Genomic DNA, 19,517 nt, shown 5'->3' on the forward strand with positions numbered 1-19,517 from the left:
CATTTAACCTGTCAGTAATAAAACGTGGCTTACAGTCAACATGAATCATTTTGAGAACACATGACTATTAATTAAGACTATTATCATCTGTGTGTAAAAACATATTTTCCCTATAGGACATCACTCATCAACTCATAATAAAAAGTGACATTATTATTATTATTTTAATTTCTATAGATTTCCACTGCTCTTTTCCCTGTACACGAATGACTGCACTGCAAAAGACCCCATTGTCAAGCTCCTGAAGTTTGCAGATGACACCACGGTCATCGCCTCATCCACGAAGGTGACGAGTCTGCATACAGATGGGAGGTTGATCAGCTGGCTGTCTGGTGGGGTCACAACAACCTTGAGCTGAGCACACTCAAAGCAGTAGAGATGATAGTGGACTTCAGGAGAAATCCCCCCCTTCAGGACTTAAATATACTTAAATAAATATCTCATGTACATATGTAAATTCACATATTTAATTCAATAACTGTACATACCCCTACCTTGAACATACATTACCACTTGCACATGTACATACGCCATTTTGTTTTATGTCCTATTATTTGTATGTCTATTTATACTCCTACCTTGATTTATATTCTGTGTCTCACTGTAATGTTCTGTGTGCACTTGCTTCTCCTATCACCAAAAAAAAAAAAATAATTCCTTGTGTTCGTGAGAACACTTGGCAATAAAGTTCATTCTGATTCTGATATCAGCAAATGTCATGCCACAGCATATTACCTGGCTTCCATGAGGTGGAATTGGTATTCCAGTATAATTATTGTCAAACATGAAATGTTTAGAGTGAAATTCTTAGGATAAAATGTCTTGCAGACCTTAAAATATTCCATAAACAGTAAAAAGTACAGAGAATCAGTAAAGATCAACATCATTGTTTATCTTTACCCAAGTTTAAAACCTCGTTTTGGATGAAAATGAACTAGATTGCTCAATAATGAGCCACATCAATTATCCTTTAAGCAGGACTATATTCAGATAATTTCATTTTTGCTTTCTGCTGCCAAAGCCAGGCCCATGGTGCAGAATTTCTGCTGACGAAAGGAATGAAGTGTTAATTTTTGCTTACAAGAACAAAATTCCCTGGCCTTGATCAAATTAATGTTGACTGCCTGTTGTCCAGATGTATTCCTTCAAGGAAAGCCAAACTGACGTGCCTGTAGAGTGATCCTTCTGTCTTGACCATAATTCCCTGATGACATGCCCTGATAGAGGTGTCGGGAAACCCTAGATTGTCTAATAGGAGGCTTCTTTATATCTTTCCTATTGAGTATCTCAATCAATAGGAGTTGTTTTTCACAGCATAAGCAAAACAAATAGACGTTAAAGGTTATTGTATACTGTGTAACAGTAATTACACATCATATGGACTGAAATTTAGTTTGTAATTCATTTAAGGCCTAAGGTCTGGTTGTCTTCTGTTACTTGAGTGAAATGCAAAAAGCCACAAATCCCCTGTTTTTAGAATGCGGCCCTTAAAAGCTGTCTGCAATCCCATCGGTATGACATTGATGCATCATCCCTTATCATATTTAACATAGAGAAAGAAGCACTTATGACTTCTTAAGGTGGGCTCTTCAGTCAAGATGGTTTCTCTTAGCAGAAGAGAACATTTCTTAAGTATTCTTCTTCTGATGGCATAGTTTTGAAGCAACTTTATTTGACGTGTCTTATAATGGAAAAAGGCATAATTCTAAAGGCTTTGAATTATCTCAGGTCACCCTTTCAAACAGTCAACTGTTAAGATTTTAATCAATTCTAACAAAGGCTAATGAATCTGATATTGAAATGATGAATCTTACTCAGGGAATAAATTCCATCAACAGGGGCTTTAATGTAACTAACAACAATGGTAAAATCAAGGGTGGGATGGCCTTACAATAAACTATGAATGAAAATGTTATACATGTTTGCATAACAAAGACAAATGTAGGTCATAAATGATTAGGCTTATCTATAACAGTAGACTGAATTCATTTAAATCAAATTTCTTTAGTTAAGCAAGTTGATTTTTCCATGATACGAAGTTCAATGTGTACTATACTAAATCATTATTATAATGGTGGCAGTTACTGAAATAAAATGTGGGTACATGTTTGTGAAACTGTACTGTAAAACTTTTAACTCAAAACTAAAATGAAAACAAACATATCCAAAACCATAACCTTTTTAAATGTATGTTTAATTTATGGATGAGCTCTGTATTACGATAACTAGAAGTCTCTGCTGCCACCTACCACAAGAATGTCTCTGTGGAACAATAATGGGTCTTTCCCAATCTGTGGGTGTTTTCAAAGCAATCCAATGAAAGTAGAGGATCTCAATGTCGTAATCAGTGGGCGTTTCTAAACGAGGATGGGTGTTATTAAACTATCCAATAAAAATAGAGGATCTCAATGTCGTAATCAGTGGGTGTTTCTAAACCAGGATGGGTGTTATGAAACTTTCCAATGAAAGTAGAGGAACTCAATGTAGTAATCAGTGGGCGTTTCTAAACCGGGATGGGTGTTATTAAACTATCCAATGAAAGTAGAGAATCTTAACGTAGTAGGCAAATCATGTAAAGCGGTTTAAAAAAGCCCACTGATTAAGAAACGCCCATTTTTGTTCTACAGAGACACAAGTCTCAAAAATCGGTGCATACTCCTCTTAGTGGACGAAGTCAGAATGACATGCATTTTTTTTTTCATTCTAAAACTATGAACTATTGTTATTATAGGTTATACAAATATTTAAACCAATAAACACAATATAATATAGATTTCATCCCCTGGTTAATCCAAACGAATGCAATAACTCAAATCAAATCGACTGTGGCAGTGACACATTGCCATACATAAGAGGGAAATCCTTGGGCTCATTGACCAAATTGGTTCAATGGAATTCTTTTCCTTTCTTTGCAGTTCTTTATCTTACAGGCGAGGCACAGGCAGGTCATATCTGTATCTGTTCCAATCTATCTAGATTTTCTTATTCATAAGCATGTTATCACACACAGTAAAGTCAGTTCAAGAAGCAGCTCTTAAAGACAATGGGGCTTCTGTGGCTTTGGTGTGAGATCATTTGTCTTGTAGGTTTTGTGTGTGTGTGTGTGTGTGTGTGTGTGTGTGTGTGTGTGTGTGTGTGTGTGTGTGTGTGTGTGTGTGTGTGTGTGTGTGTGTGCCTTTAGCACGAGGACACGGAAGAACAAAACGTTTTCAAATAAACTTGTTTTACCTGTATCTGGCATTATGTAAGAGTTATTACCGGACTCAAGTTTTTCCGTTAGCTACAATATTCATCCTATACTCTCAGGTACAGATTTCTAGACAAAAACAATTGAGGAAGCTATTGGTATAGATGCTCACTAAAAAAAAAAAACTTTTGTTAACTTTATGCCTGAAGTCTGGAGAGAAGACAAAATGAACTGTTAAAAAAATGTAGTCTTGTCATTTTTATGTTGAGAACCTGTAAAAAAACATGGAAAATAAATTCACCTTTTGACTATTAAACTTTGTATGAAACATACCTCTGGACCTTGATCTAACACACTCAACAAGCTGGTTATCCAGTGTCACTGTGAATAGTTAAAGCCAGACAAGCACAACAACAGGCAGTGAATAATTTCTAAAGATTTACCAGTATGGTTGATATAACATCCATTCCACCGACCTTTAAAGCACTGGTGTTTGTTACTCTGCTGTCTTTCCTGAATACTACTGATTATTAACCTGTTCTACACATTGTCAGATGCCTGAACAAATTAAGGCAAAAAAAAAAAAATTGTTTATGTGTACTAAAATGAAGCATTTTGGCATTTTAAAATGTATGATATAGTGGATGCTGATATCAAATATCAAGTGGTGATATATAAAGTATAAGCATTTAACCTTTATAAACTTATCATTATTATGAAGGAAACATTTTAGGCTCACAACCTCAGTATTTGCATACTAACATGTTTTGAAATAATGAGAACGATTGTATTTATTTATACATTTAAACATTCACTTAAAAAACTATGTTGAAAAGTATTAGAGAGAGAGAGAGAAAAAAAAGGTAAAATAAATAAATAAATTTTCTCTGTTTTTTTCCAGTCGTTTGTGATTACTGGAATATTTAAACATATTTTTTGTAGGGATTTCATTAACAAAAAGCAGTTTCTAGTCTTAATTATTATTATTTATTTATTTTTTTATTATTATTTTTTTTATTATTTTATTTTTTTTTTTTTTAGCTGAGTGTAATTTACATTCACTATAAAAATGCCTATGACCTTTTAGGATTTTATTAATTTCCATAACTTTTCCCGGCCTGAAAATACAAAAGCCTATAAAATGTCATGATATTTCCAGGTTTTCAGTGACTTTGGGGAAAAACGTGGAACAGCAATTCGCGTATTATTGCCTCATATGCATAAGTCTCTTTGGATAAAAGCATCTGCTAAATGAATAGTGTAATGTGTAATGTAAATATGGAGGGGAGTTCTTCTCAGTAGGAAAAAAAAGTAACTGGACTTGGGAGTTTTGTCGTTGAAAATTGCTCTGTTCAGGGGGAGGAGTTGTGGTTAATGGGTTGTTCAGACTCGTCATGGCTGCGGCTGTCCGGACAGTTCGAGCGCACAGAGGGTTTATTTTAGTGACACGGCGCTGCAACCACAGTACCACCCTCAAACCTCAGTATGACACCGTTTTTATCGGTGCAGGTAGGTTACAGACATTACGCACGGCCTGAATCAAAAAAATAAACTGAGCGACAGCGTTGCAAGAAACATGGGCGTGGCTTGTCGGCCGGAAGTTTTTTCAGATTGGTTAGTGGTTTCAGGTACGGTGGGTCTAAAAACCAGTAATAATTTTCATATTTGAATTCCTTATTTTTATCTATTTATTTATCATTATTATTATTATTTTGTGTGTGTGTGAATTCAATAGCTATTGAAGTTTTGTATGATCTTTATTTAGCTGTAAATTATTGAGCGGCGTTGTCATGTGGTTGCTGATACTTTTCTCAGCGCTACTGTGAATAGGCCAATCACAGTCGTTTGTGTTTACTGTTTAATGATTTTATTTTCTAAAAACAATGCCACAGAGACTTGGGTGATATTTTATTTGTATGTCAGATGTAAATTATGTAAATTAATAGATTTAAGAGATTAAAATTGTATGTGTAAAAAAATATCTCAAGTGTGTGTGTGTGTGTGTGTGTGTGTGTGTGTGAGAGAGAGAGAGAGAGAGAGAGAGAGAGAGAGAGAGAGAGAGAGAGAGAGAGACGTCTTGAGATTTGATTGGGGCTCAATCAGGGAATTCTGCTATCTGAGCCGTTTCTCGCCCCTGGAGGAAAAACATTGTGTCACATAGAAAAAAGTGATTTGTTGCTCAGTATTCAGTAAATCTACTGTGGTTGTGTTTTTCAGTCTTGGAGGAATGTTCAGTAACTGCACACAAAGCGTAGGCTACCGATTGTTGCACGTTTTTTGTGCATTCAATATCTACTTACATTATTTCTCAGAATGTTGTTGCACACTTCTGCATACTTTGAACAGCCAAATTCTGTTTCGTAATACCTTACTTTATTACATTTCAGGATTAGATCCAATAATGTTGTATATCCACCAGCTGTTAACCAGTTATTCAGCATCTAGTAAATGACTGTATCATTTTGACTACTCTGAACAGCTAAATAAACACCTTTCATACTCCTTTCCTTTCATTTAGGTCACAATGGCCTTGTTGCTGTAAGTACACACCAAACATTTTCTTATTTAATGTGGTTGGCCAATTTTTGCGCAACAGTTTTTCATGTGAATAAACTTTCTGGTGTGAACTGCAAAGGCAGCATATCTGCAGAAGGGCGGGCTGAAAACAGCAGTACTGGAGCGCAGACATGTGCTTGGAGGAGCAGCTGTATCTGAACAGATTATTCCAAGTGCAAGTTCAGGTTTATCACCCAGACCAAGGTTACTGTAATCCCTTAAAATCTGGCCAAAGATGAATTTCTCAAAGTATTCATCAGTAATTTCAAATTCAGAACTCATATCCCTGCTGAAAAACATCTTAAACCAGCCTAAGGTAGTTTGCTGGTCTTAGCTGGTCTAGCTGGTATCCGTGGTATGCTTGACCAGCTGACTAGTACAAGCTGACAAGCCCAAAACCCCTAAAACCAGCAAACTAATGCTGCCTTCACGTGCTGTTGGAATTATCATAAATACAAGTTTCCTTCTCGGAAGCTGCACATGAACGACCCCTTAAATTGTAATTATGACTAGGGATGGGCGGATCGATCCTAAAGTATCGATATTTCCGATACAGATGTAGTATCAAAAATATCGATCCTCTGGGGCCTGGGTAGTTCAGCAAGTAAAGACGCTGACTACCTCACCTGGAGTTGCAAGTTCAAATCCAGGGTGTGATGAGTGACTCCAGTCAGGCTTCCTAAGCAACCAATTTGCCCCGTTGCTAGGGTGGGTAGAGTCACGTTGGGTTAACCTCCTCGTGGTCGCTATAATGTGGTTCTCGCTCTCGGTGGGGCACGTGGTGAGTTGTGCATGGATGCAGCGGAGAATAGCGTGAAGCCTCCACAAGCGCTACATCTCAGTGGTAACGCGCTCAACAAGCCACGTGATAAGATGCGCAGATTGACGGTCTCAGACGCAGAGGCAACTGAGATTCGTCCTCCGCCACCCGGATTGGGGCGAGTCACTACGTCACCACGAAAATCAATTTAATAAAAGTATCGGTATTGGTATCAGTATCAAAGATATTGGACATTAAATTATTGGTATCGGATCAAAAAGAAAATAAGTGGTATCGCCAATCCCTAATTATGACTGGGAAAATCGGAGATAACTTTGATACCAGAGTTTCCAAATTGGGAGGCGATGTAAACTTTCAACATGGCGGAGGAGAGTGCGGTTCTGTAGTGAATGATACAACTAAATAAAAGCTAATTGTATTCTTTCTAAATACAGCTAATTGTTAGCGCTTGCCGTTTCAGTCATATACATTTACGTATATCAGCATCCATTTGATGCATATTGTAAATTTTTACTCAAAGAAAGTAGCATGTATGTGGCCAAAATACCATTATCCTCAGCAAGCTGCCTGAGTAATTACCACTTCAGAAATGGGAAATAGGATAATTCTGATAAAACATGAAGGCAGCATAAAACTGATGAGGTTAGGAGACCAGCTATGGCTAGCAAACCAACTTGACTAGTTTTAGTTTTTAATTTTTAATTTTTTTTTTTATTTTTTTTTTAACTGATTCAACATTATAGGGTGTTCAGCTTTGATGTTTAAGTTAAATTATTAAAACTCTGCTGTGATCTCTGTAGATTGCATGACATTGGAAATAAACTTTTGTTTATGTTTATTTGGGTAAGGGTTCCACTTTTCCAGGGCCTCCTATCTGCTCAGTTTACTGCGCCCACACATCTACCAGGACCTAGAGCTCAAGGTGCGTACATACATTAAGAAAATATTTAGGGTCAATTTTGATTTCATGTTGACATTAGCATTGGAATAAAACACACACTCTAAACCTTTAAATCAAACAGCTCATGCAAAGTTTTTTTAGACAGACCTGACAAGTGGCAGGATGATTCATAGCTTATTTTCTTTCTCTCAAGCTAAAATGACAGCAGTTCTCTTGTGTTTCTATGCAGAAACATGGCCTGAAGGTGTACATGAGGGACCCTTATTCATTTACCCCCATATTGGAGGAGGGTGCAGGAGGGCGGCCACCGCGCTCTTTACTGCTTGGAGCTGATATGGCAAAGAACCAGCAAGAGATCAGCAAATTCTCAGAGAAAGATGCCAAGGTTCTTTGTCAATGTCAAGAGGACTTTGATTTTCGCAAAATTACTTTTATGAACATGCATGTTACACTAGAGGCAAACTACTGTAAATCCTGCTCAAACATCCCTCAACTTTCACCTCTGATAATGAATTAGATGTTCATATGTTATTTTGTTATTTACACCAGTGGTTCTCAACATTTTTGACTCCAAGGCCCCCCACTGTCCAAGACAATATTTGAAGGCCCCCTCGCCCGAAACTAGACGTGTGATTAAAATAATTAATCATGGATAATTTTTGATTCTAGAAGTTTCAGAAAGAGTCTGTTTATAATTTGTAGACATACATCTTAAAGTATTTGTTTAGCATTTTAATTACATCCTGGGATCCTTTGAACAGTATTGAAGGAGTTCTGATGCATTATGGCCACTTGTTTGTTGCTTTTCCTTAGCTATCTAGTCCAACTCATACATTTACTTTAAAAAAAGTATTTTAAATGGTAGTTTTTATTGATTTATTTTCATCTGCAAAAGTAACTTCAAGTTTTTAAGCACAGGCCTTTAAATCAAAGGGTTTGTTATATCACGAGAAACCTAAATATCTGTCCAAACGTTTGACTAGAAGTGTATTTTCTCTGTCGTGTCTCTAAAGGTCTATCCTGATTTTCTGACCTATTTGGAAAGACTGGCCCGTGCCATCCACCCTCTTTTAGATGCTCCACCCGTAGACATCCCAGGGATGACTAAGGGTTCTTTGAGAAAGAGAATATCTGCCCTGAGGAGCTTAAAACCTTTGGTGAAATCCGGTAATGATAATGACTAGAATAACAAGAGTTGCCTCAACTTTTAAGCCTCTGAAATACTATTTTAAGCCAGAGACTCTTATAAAACTAGGATGTCTAAAACTGAAGTGTTATAAGAAAAATCCACGTGTTTCTGTGTTTAAACGGTTGAAGTTGGGAAAGAATATACTGGACTTTATCATTTCCGGTATAATTTATCATTATCATTTGTGTCAGATAATCTTGAGATTTTGTTGCTCAAAAGTTGCTTTTTGATTTATTAAATACATATGATTTTGCTAATTCAAATGAAATGGACCATGCACATGACATGAACACAGCATTTAAACTGTAATGGGAGCTTTCTTTGTTGAAATTTCTGTTTGAAAGCCTTTGTTCTTCTTGCAGGTGCTCAATCGTTGGTTTGAATCGGAGCCGTTGAGAGCCACTTTAGCCACTGATTCTGTTATTGGAGCAAACACAAGCCCAAATAACCCTGGAAGTGGGTGAGGGTACTTTGACATTAATACAGCCTAAATATTTGTATTAATCAGAATATGGTGATTGTTGTTGTGGATATGTTAAATAGTTTTTTTTTTTGCCCCATAGATATGTCCTCCTGCATCATGTCATGGGTGAGCTGGAGAAGGAGAAGGGAGCCTGGGGTTACGTAGAGGGAGGAATGGGTGGCGTTTCTCAATCAGTCGCCCGCTCTGCAGGCTCTCTTGGAGCAGATATCTTTACAGAGAGAGTTAGTACTCAGGGTGAAGATGTAACCATTTGCTTGAGCCATTGTTTCCATGTTTGTCACATTCATTGATTAGAACAATGTGTCACATTGTGTGATCTGTTGACTTCATGTGTGCTTTTAGGATGTTGGACAAGTTCTTATTGGTCAGGATGGTTCCGTCAGTGGTGTTGTGCTGCAAGATGGAACTGAAGTCTGTAGTAAATTGGTTCTGTCCAATGCCACTCCTTACATCACCTTTAAACGGCTCACCCCAAAGGTACACTAGTATGTTCCGAGGTTGTGTCAGTTCCGCTCTTTTCTAGATGTTTAAATGTGCTGATCATTAAGTGCATTTGCTTTGAAGTTGTAGATTAAGATGGTTGTGAACTCATGATTAGACTAACTGGTAAATTTCCAGGTCATTCAGTGCTGTCATCTAATGCCATCCAGTTCCAAATTGCAAATTTTTATTTGTATTTACTCAATTCTTTAACAAAATCCTATTCTGTCTGTATGCAAATGTGTTAGTTCAGTTTACAGCAGAATTATTTATAGTAAAAAAATTGGTTCAATTTTGACCAATGGACAAAATGGAATTTAAATTGTACCATAATCATAAAAAAGTGAAAAAAAAAAAAAAAATGTATCACAGTTTTGCTCAAATATTAATGACATTTATGAATAATTGATGTCTGTGTTGTAGGATGCCCTTTCAGAGTCATTCATCACAGCTCTAGATCAGATTGACTACACTTCTCCTGTTACCAAGATTAACGGTATGATTACAAATAATTTAATGCTTTATTTAATCGAAGTAGATGGAAATACCAGTGCTTGCAAGGCAACAAAAGAATAGTGTTAAAATTTCAGGTAAGCTTAGGTTTTAGGTTTTGGCTCTGTGTACAGTAAATGAAATGCCGCATCAGAGCCACTTTGTCATTGTCATAACACTAGCATGCATCTTGTTTTCATTCGGCTGTGTATGAGAGCCAACACAACGTGGCACTGTCTTTGTAATTTAAAGGCATCACTGTCAGTTATGTTTTGAATGGCAAACATTCTAAGGGGCCGTTCACACAGGAAGCATTGTGTCATACCTCTGCGCTTATTAACGTGCTAGACAGATGGTTTTGGTCGATATGACATGTTTCGCGACATCAGCGCTGCATTTTTAAGAAGTGTTAAGTTAAAAAGAAGTTTGTCTTTTAAAAACGTGTCCATTCCATTCCGTTACACTCCATCTAGCTGTTTATTGGATGCAAGAATGTATCCTGTGTGCACAGCTCCTAATAATGTATGTTAATGGGAGATTTTTAAACTTTAATTTCACATTTTTCAAAAAGTATAAAGTTTACAAAAACAAAAATATATAGCACACTCAACATAGTCTCATGACAACTAATTTGTTTGATGGCAAAATTGTACGACTTGGCTCGAACAAAAAGGTATAACTTTTAGACCAACGAATCAACAAATAGAATTTCAAACCGTTACAATACAGGCATAAAATTTTAGCTAGTCTCCCACCCAGCACTTTATTTTAACCCTCCTAGGATGTTCAATAAAGGTCGACACCTTGGCTGTTCACTGTCCTTTTTGACCAGAAACAGTACAGGTGTAACATTTTATAGAAATGATAACAGTTCTTCTTCTCTAAAGTAATACAATTATGCACTTCTTTTGGGATTTTATGCTTTTTAGATCTTATTTACCTGTAAAATTCTCAATTACATCAGTCATTTGCTTATGTAAATAACCAAATTTATGTTAACTTCCCCTCATTTCTGTGTGTGTGTTCTGCATTGTGGTTGATTTATTGATTTTATTTGACAAATGTAAAAAAAAAAAATATTATTTTTTTTCTCTGTTATAGTCTCACCAGTTCATTTGTCTGTGTGTGTTTGTGTGTGTATGTTTTGCACACTGTTTTATATTCCCACCTCTTAATTTATCTGTGTGTGTGTTCAGCATTGTGTCAGATTCTTTTATTTTATTCGACAAATCTCAAAACATTGCTCTGTTTTAGGGTCTCACCCATTTATTTCTTAAGGTCGGTCAATTTTAGATCGCAAACAGCAAAGGTGTCACTTTTGTATGACCACTTAGACTCATCGACTCAAGTGTTCAGATTGCAAGTCTAGGAAAAGTCAGAGTCACAAATTCTTGTACCACTCAGATTGAGGAAACCATATTTTGTTAAAAAAAAAAAAAACAATTCTGAAATCAGTCAAAAATGGCCGAATAGCCCAGGAAGGTTAAGAAAGGAAACATCTGTGAACAAATTTGGTTACTCATTCCATATTTCATTATGCAATATAAATGACTGATATATGTCAATAACCTGTAATATGCTTCCCTCGTCTCATTTCCAAACTCTGATATTTTCTTTCGTCACTGGTACACAAAAGTTATTTCCCTATTAAAATCATGGTTAGGTTTAGGATTTGGGTAAGGGTTTAACTTAGGAAAAATGGTAATAACATTGTTCATTTGTCCGTTTCTTTTTCTCAATGGGAGTCGTATATTTTTGTACGAGCCAACTCGTACAATTTTTTACAATTTCGCCATCTCGTACTATTATTATGATTTGTAATAGGACAGGGTTGGCACACCTAAGGCTGAAATTAACTACAAAACTAAGTTTAAATGGAGTCTGTACGTTAAACTGTTTGGCTTAAATTAATTGCAGAAGTTTTATGTGTATGATTAGGGATTAAGAACAAACCCCTAACCAGAATGTTTGAGGAATATCAATTCAGGGCTGCTTTGGAAGCACTTAAATGAATGCCATCCACGAAGAGTTTAAATTGGTCTTTTTTTCCTCTAGGTATTGATTGGGGACCCACTTTATATTAGGTGGCCTTAACTACTATGTACTTAACCATTTGATACAATGTACTTATTATGTACAAGCGTGTTGTTGCATTGTAATTACATTTAAAGTACTTGCATTTAATTACATTTGTAGTTACACTGTTAACTTCAGTTAACCCTTAACCCAACCCTTACCTCAAAACCTAACTCTAACCCCTAATCCTAACTCTACCCTTACTCCTAAACCTACCCGTACCTTAACCTCAGTAGCAGCAAATGTGGAAATTTTGCAGAACAACATGTAGTTACACAGTAAATACATAGTCTTGTATGTATTTAATGTTAGTACATAGTAGTTAAGGCCACCTAATATAAAGTGTGGCCTTGATTAGTTTTGATAATGTCTGTCTATGTCCTATGCAAATGAACAGTGGCTGTTGACAGGCTGCCTAATTTCTTGGCTGCTCCGAACAGTGGGGATGGAAAACCGGGTCCACATCATCAATGTTCATTCCATATGAACTGTGAGAGTGTGGAGCTGCTAGAAGAAGCCTATAGGGAGGGCCAGCAGGGACGCCCATCCTCCAGGTTCGTGGAACCTGCAGTGCTGCTCATAATGTACCAGCAAATATTTGCACATTGCACACACATCAAAACATCAGGACATCTACATCTGTTGCTCAGGGACAGGGTTTATGGTGATGGTTTTAGATTACCTCTTCATTCATTGCACCAAACCACACCAATTTACAGGCTCAAGATCTTAATCCTTCTGTTTTAGAGGAAATTCCAAACATATAATAACAGTTCAAGAATTAAAATTCTTACCTGCTTATCTGAAATGCCCGTCTGCTTTCATAACTCTGAAAAAAACAACTGATAATTTTTCGCTATATCGTGAAAAAAGTGTACGCTTAAAATGTTAAAGACTCTGTATACATAAGTCAGGCATATGAGGTATTTGAAAGCTTAGAATCTGAACTTTTCAGAGATAACAATCACTTATGCATTTATGTTAATAGATGGCCTCAAAACATTCACGTTGGAATTTAGCGCCCCCCAGAGGTAACTGTGTGTATATATATATATATATATATATATATATATATATATATATATATATATATATATATATATATATATATATATATACACAGTATATATATATATATATATATATATATATATATATGTATATACTGTATATGTATATATATATATATATATATATATATATATATAGTATATATATGTATAGACTGTATATATATATATATATATATATATATATATATATATATATATATATACAGTATATACATATACATATATATATATGTATACAGGTGCATCTCAATAAATTAGAATGTCGTGGAAAAGTTCATTTATTTCAGTAATTCAACTCAAATTGTGAAACTCGTGTATTAAATAAATTCAGTGCACACAGACTGAAGTAGTTTAAGTCTTTTGTTCTTTTAATTGTGATGATTTTGGTTCACATTTAACAAAAACCCACCAATTCACTATCTCAAAAAATTTGAATATGGTGACATGCCAATCAGCTAATCAACTCAAAACACCTGCAAAGGTTTCCTGAGCCTTCAAAATGGTCTCTCAGTTTGGTTCACTAGGCTACACAATCATGGGGAAGACTGCTGATCTGACAGTTGTCCAGAAGACAATCATTGACACCCTTCACAAGGAGGGTAAGCCACAAACATTCATTGCCAAAGAAGCTGGCTGTTCACAGAGTGCTGTATCCAAGCATGTTAACAGAAAGTTGAGTGGAAGGAAAAAGTGTGGAAGAAAAAGATGCACAACCAACCGAGAGAACCGCAGCCTTATGAATGTCAAGCAAAATCGATTCAAGAATTTGGGTGAACTTCACATGGAATGGACTGAGGCTGGGGTCAAGGCATCAAGAGCCACCACACACAGACATGTCAAAGAATTTGGCTACAGTTGTCGTATTCCTCTTGTTAAGCCACTCCTGAACCACAGACAACGTCAGAGGCGTCTTACCTGGGCTAAGGAGAAGAAGAACTGGACTGTTGCCCAGTGTTCCAAAGTCCTCTGTTCAGATGAGAGCAAGTTTTGTATTTCATTTGGAAACCAAGGTCCTAGAGTCTGGAGGAAGGGTGGAGAAGCTCATAGCCCAAGTTGCTTGAAGTCCAGTGTTAAGTTTCCACAGTCTGTGATGATTTGGTGTGCAATGTCATCTGCTGGTGTTGGTCCATTGTGTTTTTTGAAAACCAAAGTCACTGCACCCGTTTACCAAGAAATTTTGGAGCACTTCATGCTTCCTTCTGCTGACCAGCTTTTTAAAGATGCTGATTTCATTTTCCAGCAGGATTTGGCACCTGCCCACACTGCCAAAAGCACCAAAAGTTGGTTAAATGACCATGGTGTTGGTGTGCTTGGCTGGCCAGCAAACTCACCAGACCTGAACCCCATAGAGAATCTATGGGGTATTGTCAAGAGGAAAATGAGAAACAAGAGACCAAAAAATGCAGATGAGCTGAAGGCCACTGTCAAAGAAACCTGGGCTTCCATACCACCTCAGCAGTGCCACAAACTGATCACCTCCATGCCACGCCGAATTGAGGCAGTAATTAAAGCAAAAGGAGCCCCTACCAAGTATTGAGTACATATACAGTAAATGAACATACTTTCCAGAAGGCCAACAATTCACTAAAAATGTTTTTTTTTTTTATTGGTCTTATGATGTATTCTAATTTTTTGAGATAGTGAATTGGTGGGTTTTTGTTAAATGTGAGCCAAAATCACCACAATTAAAAGAATCAAAGACTTAAACTACTTCAGTCTGTGTGCATTGAATTTATTTAATACACGAGTTTCACAATTTGAGTTGAATTAATGAAATAAATGAACTTTTCCACGACATTCTAATTTATTGAGATGCACCTGTATACTGTATATATATATATATATATATATATATATATGTATATAGTGTATATATATATAAATAAATAAAAGTCCTTCACGTAGCACATAAATGAACAAGTCATATATCAAATGAAAGCTCTCACTCTCAGGAATGTGACTGTACAATGAATTTTGCCCTAATGCCACAGTTAGAAAGATTTTCAAATAATCACAAAGTGAAATATGATTTCTAAAGTCATCAAATTCAAATGTCTATTTTATGCTACGATAACTGCTGTTGTAAGCCCGAAATAGCAAGTTCTCTAAAAAGTGAGCCATTGTTTACTTGTCTGTGAGCTTGCTTGGCTGAATAATCCAATGTTATATCTTAGATGTCCAGAACAAAATGCCATCCAGAAGGAAAAGAATGCAAAACAAATCATCAGAAAATATGTTTTCGACTATTTATGATAAAATATCATTGCAAAGGGGAGGATCTCAGCTTTCTGTTGACACCTAGATTGAGCTTCTAGTCCACTCAGAGGCTAAGATATTTAATGAAACAACAAGGGTGGTGCTTGAACTGAAAATTAGACTGAATGTCTATGGACGAGCACATCTGTGAGGGCTAAAATGCGTTAGAGTGCCACCTACATTTCAGATCTGTATATTGTGATGGAATGTGATAGAGAAAAAAAATTTTTTTCTAGTGCTTTGTGCCACCTAGTGGAATAAAATGAGACTTTTCAAAGTGAGGTTTGGTAAACAGAACCAGAATTAAGTTTAAGTTTAAAAAAAATTCGGTTTATCATAAGATTATAAACACATACAATATTATTTATGAATAATTTGAGTATTTTTTATTTCATTTTTTTTTTTTAAATTTTATTTGGGTGGTTCTCTAAAAAATGAGACAAATTTTTTGCAATTTGTCCAAAGTATGTGTGAATGGTGAGCTTTTAAATTTGAGTGTGAAAAATTGTGGGCGGCAGCCCAAAAATGCACCAGAGTTTAAGGGGATAATCATATAATACAATATATTTACTTATTAATTTATTCATTGTTGTGGCACAATGCATTTTGACCAAATACAACATTAAGATACATTTTTTTGGACTGTTTTTAACTATTAAAATGGTCAAAAATTACTGGAACCTACAGGAGGATTAAATTTCATTTAGCTAATTCTTTTATAATTATTATTATTGTTCACTTGCATTTTGCACTTTTTTTTACCATGCAAATTCAAAAATAAATAAATAAGGCATTTTTGCTTGAAATTTTTCCTTTATTTTGATTTACATTATTTATTTATTTACTGTATGTTAATTTTAACCTAAAATATAAAGCTCATGGAAATGAAATGCATCAACTGTTCATATGTGTTTTTGTGCAGGCCTATGTTGGAAATGACTATTCCCTCTGTGCTGGATCCGACCCAGGTTGCCATGTGGTGTCTCTCTTCACCCAGTTTACACCCTTTTTGCTGGAGGGAGGCCGCGCTTGGACTGATGAGGACAGGGAGAGATTTGCAAACACAGGTATACAGTCTACATACACATAGTACCTAATTTGCATTTTGTGTGTTGTTGGCAGACACAGGCATTATTAGGCAAGAATGTATACAAAAGCTCTCAGATGGTTTGTTTAAGGGCTGTTTGGAATGGAATACCAGCTTACTACTTACTGGATTATACACAGTATACAGTATACTAAATGTACTAAAATGTATTTTAGAGTATTATGTGAAGAAATGCTTAATGTAATGATAAATGTTTCTATGGAATGTTGGCGTCCAGTTATCATCTTGTAAATAAAATTTTTATTTTAAATTTTTAATCCACTTTTGTGTAAAAATTTATTATTTGGCAGTCTGATAAAAAAATAAATAAAACATAATTTTTTTTTTTTGACAAAACCATGGCTGATATTACTTATTGTTCATTTGTCACACTGGAAATAGAAGGTCCAGTCAAGCGCATTGCATTATTCTGCATATAAGTAGGTCATCCAGGTATCCCATGAATACAGAAAATTTGCACATTTTGCACAGTATACACTAAATACAGCAGAAGAGTTGTATGCTATTCCAAACATGGTAAAGTGTAATCCAAATAGGCCTGATGAGTCCTGCGTGTCATAGATGGATACAAACTAACTACTTTTTAATGCCAGTGACACTGTCCGTGCTACTGTGCATAATGGTATCACATGCCTTGAAGTAATACGATTTTTGTTTTATTGGTTCTTTGTTTCCTGTCATGCAGTATTCGACTGGGTTGAGCGATACGCACCTGGATTTAAAAAGTCTATAGTAGGAAAAATATCTTGACCCCTTCTGATCTTGAAAGGGTCTTCGGTCTTACTGGAGGGGTATGAAAATGTAACTTTAATTAATCATGATATAAATAAAGCCATATAATAACTTTATTTTAATCCACAAAATTCCAATATTGATTTCATGGGTACTTTAATGTTAAACCCTTTTGTTCATCAATAAAAATGATGACTTTCCTGTATATTCATTCAACACTGCGTATTAATTAGTTGTTTTTATTTTAACAATCAGACAGAATCAAATCAATAATCATGTCTCTAAGTTGTATATCTGGAAGTTAATTGTTGTTTATTTGCTTTTTTATCATTGCAAATATTAATTACATGTACACTACTGGTCAAAAGTTTTGAAACACTTACTCATTCTTTATTATAATATATATATTTATATATTTATATATATATATATATATATATATATATATATATATATATATATATATATTTATATATTTTCACATTTTAAAATAATAGTAAAGTCATCAAAACTATGGAATAACATAAATGGAACTATGGGAATTATGTTGTGACTAAACAAAATCCAAAATAATTCAAAACTGTGTTATATTTTAGCATCTTCAAAGTAGTCACCCTTTGCCTAGAATTTGCAGGCATGTACTCTTGACATTTTCTTGAGGTATCACCCTGGGATGCTTTTTAAACAGTATTGAAGGAGTTCCCATCTATATTGGGCACTTATTGGCTGCTTTTCTTTATTATTTGGTCATCAATTTCAAAAACTTTTTTTTTTAATTACATTTTAGTTTTATAATGAAATAAATTAATATGGTGGCACAATTATATTTTTGTCTACAAAACTAATTTCAAACATTTAAGCAACGCCTTCAGATCGAAAGATTTTTAAGATCATGAGAAACATTTCAGTCAAGTGTTTCAAAACTTTTGACCGGTAATGTATTTTTATGCCACAGAATATATTCCATAGCTCAACATCTTTGGATCAGCTTTACCTGACGAGACCTTTGCCCTCTGTCGCAGACTATCGCTCAACAGTCAAAGGACTGTACTTATGTGGCAGTGGCAGCCATCCAGGTGTGTGCCTGAATAAATAAAAGCTAGTTTCTCTATTCATCTAGTGCGTGTGATATCACATTTCATGAATCCAGGTCAGGTGAATGTTGAGTTTGACATGCATGACGTTCTCTGTGTTCTCCCACGTTTATCTTGAGTTTGTCTTGTTCAGGTGGAGGTGTTATGGGTGCAGCTGGCTGGAATGCAGCTCTCACAGTCCTGGCAGATTTAAAGCGACAACGATCTTGCTTGACCATGTGTTTATGGCCTTCAGCTGGGAATATCACTTTTCGGTGGTCCACTGGAATATTCAAATGACAGCAGAGATCAAGCCAAATATTTAGTGATTGTTTTGTCTCACTAAGCCTTTGAAACACTCCCAAAATGTTTTCTAATTCCATATTTTGCTATTACAAAGTGCTTAAAAAATGTGGAATATAAAAACATGAAATAATAAATAATAAAACATGTTGTGTGTGATCGGCATTGAAACCACACTGAATGTTATAAAAAAAAAAAACACTGACATTATTTTGCTATAAAATAACTCCAAAATTTGGTTCTATCAAAATAGATCTGATTAGGTTGTTGGTAGTGTTGAGTGTATCTGATTACAAAGTAATTAGTTACTGTAATCTAATTTAAAGTTATGTAAGACATTACATTTTACATTTTTGTAATCAGATTACAGTTACTGACTTACAATTAAAGTAATTGCTTTTAAGTACATTACTTGCGATAAAGTAATATGTATAATACATTTATAATATGAATTCATTTGTACGTCTGTTAGCCTATATGTGACAGCTGAAGGATCTGCGACAGTGAATGAGGAGGAAATAAAAACATTTTGAATAAAAGTGGAAAACCAAAAACTTTTCTAGGAAAAGTGATTTAGAAAGTAACATAAAAGCAGTGTTAATCTCATCAGCGAAACCACTGATGAAAATGTTCATTGACAACAAAGGGTTTTTTGATTTCGTAAACGATAACAAAGACGAGATCGTCATGATGCGAAAAAGGCGCATCATGACGATAATTAAATGATTTTATTAAAGCATACTAATAATGAAAATATGACGAGATAAAAGTGAAACTGCAATATATTAACAATGCAAGATATGAAAAGGAGAAGAAACATCTATAG

The 19,517-nt window shown here is 35.3% G+C and overlaps 1 pseudogene; it reads left to right on the forward strand.

The window, feature by feature from the left end:
- Nucleotides 1-4,581: 4,581 nt before the first annotated feature.
- On the forward strand, nt 4,582-18,840 carry LOC127411686 (pyridine nucleotide-disulfide oxidoreductase domain-containing protein 2-like; annotated as a pseudogene).
- Nucleotides 18,841-19,517: the final 677 nt, after the last annotated feature.

Source organism: Myxocyprinus asiaticus, chromosome 21, assembly GCF_019703515.2.
Source record: "Myxocyprinus asiaticus isolate MX2 ecotype Aquarium Trade chromosome 21, UBuf_Myxa_2, whole genome shotgun sequence".
NCBI classification, from domain to species: Eukaryota; Metazoa; Chordata; class Actinopteri; order Cypriniformes; family Catostomidae; genus Myxocyprinus; species Myxocyprinus asiaticus.